Source organism: Spermophilus citellus, assembly GCF_964194105.1.
Source record: "Spermophilus citellus genome assembly, chromosome: 9".
Taxonomy (NCBI): Eukaryota; Metazoa; Chordata; class Mammalia; order Rodentia; family Sciuridae; genus Spermophilus; species Spermophilus citellus.
This window is the reverse complement of record NC_138191.1, coordinates 24,137,523-24,141,472: the sequence shown is the minus strand read 5'-3', so window position 1 is coordinate 24,141,472 and position 3,950 is coordinate 24,137,523. Positions and strand designations below refer to the sequence as shown.

Here is a 3,950-nt window from a genome sequence, read left to right as displayed (position 1 = left end):
GTCCAAGGAACAGAAGGAAAAAAATAAATAAAAGTGAACAGAGACTCGAACTGACCAACACAGGAATAGATACATAGGTATAATGGTTAATTTTTTTGTATCAACTTGACTAGGTTAAAAGAATCCAAAATAGATGGAGAAACATTATTTCTAGGTGTGTTCATGAGAATGTTTCCAGATGTTATTAGTATTTGAAGTGGTAGATTAAGTAGAAGATTGCCTTTAAGAATGTATGTGCCATCATTTTATAGATGGAGAGCTTAAACAAAATAAAAGACAGAAGAATGGTAGATTTTCTCTTTTTATATGAGATAGAACATTAATCTCCTGCCCTGGAATATCAGCACTCTCGGTAATCAGACCTTTCAAACTGGATCAGAACTTAATTTCCTCACTCCCCTAAACATTCTTGAGCTTTTGGATTCAGATTGATACTTCTAACATCAGTTCCTGTGGTTATCAAGCCTTTAGAAATGGACTAAATTACAAAATGGCATTCAGAGTTCTCCAGCTTGCACACAGCATACTATGGAACATCTCAGTCTCCTGGGACATCTCAGTTTCCATAATCATATGCCCCAATCCCTACATTTAACTTTCTCATATACATTGTCCTCCTGCACAACCACAGTTCTGCATCTCTGGAAAACCCTAATACAGAAGGAAATTAATTCAGCATAATAAACCCATAGAGGAAAAAACACACCGTTAATCTCTTTTCCAATGGTGAAAGACTGAAAGTTTTTCTCTAAGAGCAAGAAAAAAACAAGGAAGCAAATTCTGCACACAATGTATGCATGGACTATGATTAAGTTAAACAATTGAAAAGTAGCTAAAAATTCCCAAATATGTGGAGATTAAATGATAATCTTCTAAATAAACATATGGGTGAAATGAGTATTCTCAAGAGAAATTTAAAACTATTTTGAATAAAAATGAAAATCAACAAACTAAAAGCTGATTCTTTGAAAGTATTCATAAGCTTGAAAAACTTAGATACACTAAGAAAAATGAGAAAGAAGACATAAATTATATCAGAGATAAGCTCTTTTTCCTGGTGCCCTGAAGGCAATCAGCTGCTCCAAGATGAAGATGATTATCTCCTTCCCTGCTACTGGCTGCCAGAAATTCATTGGAGTGGATGATGAACACAAACTTGGTACGTTTTATGAGAAGTTGCTGCTGATGCTCTGGGTGAAGAATGGAAAGGTTATGCAGTCCGAATCAATGGCGAAAATAACAAACAATGTTTCCCCATGAAGCAGCGTGTCTTGACCCATGGCCATGTTCACCTACTAAGTAAGGGGCATTCCTGCTATAGACCAAGGCAAACTGGAGAGGGAAAGTGCAAATCTGTTCAAAGTTGCATTGTGGATGCCAATCTGAGCATTCTCAACTTGGTTATTGTGCAAAAAGGAGAGAAGGATATTCCTGGACTTACAGATACTATTGGGACCCAAAAGAGCTAGCAGAATCTGCAAACTTTCCAGTCTCTCTAAGGAAAATGATGTCTGCCAATATGTTATCAGAAAACTCTTAAGGAAGGTAAAAAATGCAGAACCAAAGCATGGAAGATTCAGAGTCTTATTACTCCATGTGTCCTGCAATACAAACACAGGCCTATTGCTCTCAAGAGATAGATACTAAAAAGAATAAGGAAAAGGCTGCAGAACATGCCAAGTTTTTGGCTAAGAGAATGAAAGAAGCCAAATAAACAGATTGCCAAGAAAAGATTGCCAAGCCAAGAACAGATTGCCAAGAGAAACAGGCTGTCCCCTCTGAGAGCTTCTACTTCTGAGTCCAATCAAAAATAAGAATTTCTAATCAGAGGAAACATCACTACAGATTCAAATGACATTAGAAGGATAAGAAAGGAATACATGTTCATACATTTTATAACCTGGATGAAATAGACAACTTCCTTGAATGATACCACCTATGATAATGCATGCCAGAAAAAGATAAAAATATTAATAAACCTATGTCTAGTAAAGAATTGAATCAATAATTAAAACCATTGAAAACAAAGTTCAAGACCAAGTTGAATTCTCTGGTGAATTTTTCCAAACATTAAAAAAGAATAAATTGAAGGAGGCTAAGATGGTGGAGCAGAACTAGACAGCAATTCCTCACCTCCCCATAAGACAGAAATAAGACTGAAAAAATGACAGCTCTAAAAGGTGGATGACAAAATAAAATCTCTAAGATCCAGAGTTACAAAATCTAAACATGGAGAGATTAGAAGATCAATTACTAGAGTAGAAGAAGAAGCTCAGATTTCTCCAACCCCAGGGTGGGGGGAAAGAGGAGAGGCAACAGAGAGGGAATGGAAAAGCACCTAAAATCACCTGTTTTACAACAATTAGAAGGAAAAAAGACCATATTAAAACATAATAGGAGCAATGAGTTGTCCTTAAGCCAGATCAAGCAATTTAAAACCAAAACAGAAACAGAAAGCCCATGCTGGGCTCTGCAGCCATTTCAATGGGCACACAGATGACCACACATTAAATCATTCCCATTTTCAGATATCAGCAAATTGAAATACAGGGAACATCCCTTGGTGGAACCTCTTAAGAATCTGTCTAGTAAGAACTTACAGAGGGATTACCACTAGGAAAGTCATTATAACCCCCTTCTCATCTCCAAAAACAACCGGAGCAGGGTGGAGCAGAGCTCTGTGCCACCTGAATGCCCTGGCAGAGGAGTGTTCCACAAAGCATCCCTAGGAAACCGGGCAGAAAGGAAATGCTCTGCATAGCCTCCATGAGAACCCAGAAGGAGAGGGTGCACTCCATGAAGCATCCTTAGGACCCCAGAGAAAAAGTGCTCCATACAGCCCAAGTGGGACCCCAGGCAGAAAAGGATCCCTCCACGAATTCCATGCAGCATTCACAAGAACCCCAGTATAGATGAAGCAGTCTCCTGCAAGTCATGGAGATAAGAATCAAGACCTCAAATCCAAGTGGGAAGGTAGTTTGGCTCCAAGCAGAGGAGAGGGAATCCGGCAGGACTGTTGCTCCCAATGATCACTGACACTGGGGGTAGACACAGTGGGAAATTGCCTGAGTCCTATGAAGCCTAGAAGGGCTATCTCACTGATTGCAGCCACAGATAGCATGGGGCCCATTCTAGAGGGAAGATTCCTGGATAACAAATGGCATAGTGGGACAGTCCATAGGTTGGGGCAGAGGCTAGTGGAAGGCCAGAATTAGAAACTGCCTGAGACCATGATGCTTAAAAAGAAGGTATCTGAATTGCAATAATAACCAGTGGGAAGTTGGTTAAGGTGAAAAGCTGCCTGGACCCAAGGCAGGAGATAGTAATGGCACCCAGCCTGGCCCACGATCAGTGTTTGGACACTGGCTGGACATTTGTAACAGTCATAGTCAGCAGAGTGAAACAGTGCCCACCAATCACCATCTGGGTTAGTGAAAGATAGAACACCCAAGAAAGCCAGCTGAGTCACCTTACTCAGTAGTAAAAATAGTACCCAATGAGCTATGTCAACCAGGAGGAATATTTCTGCACCACAGATCAACCATGGAGAACCCACAACCACAGGCCTGTGCTTATAGCAGCTTCCAGGCTTTACATCACTTTGAAAAGGATGCTGTAGAGGGGAGCAGATACATGGTCACTTGCAGCATTTATAACAATAACCCAGAGCTCTGCATTAAAAACCATTGAAAACAAAGTTTTCAATCTCAGGCACACAATAAAAACGACCAACAGAGGCCCCTGAGCTGACAAACCAGAACCAGCCAGTGGGAGGTCCAAAGCAACTGGGGGAGTGACTCCTGCACCCCAGCATGTCTGGAGGGATCCAAAGCCAAGAATAATGGGTATCTTCTAAATATCCCAAATCCTCATTAAATCCAAACAAAAATTTAACAAGAACTTTCTTCACCTTAGCATAGTTTACTTTAAATAACTATAAAATCAACTTT

At 40.1% G+C, this 3,950-nt stretch overlaps 1 pseudogene across 1 annotated transcript; it reads left to right on the top strand.

Annotated features, from left to right (window-relative positions):
* The first annotated feature begins 1,086 nt into the window (after positions 1-1,086).
* Positions 1,087-1,814, top strand: LOC308657221 (small ribosomal subunit protein eS6-like; annotated as a pseudogene). The gene has a single exon. The product of its transcript is annotated as a small ribosomal subunit protein eS6-like (transcript).
* The last annotated feature ends 2,136 nt before the right edge of the window (positions 1,815-3,950 follow it).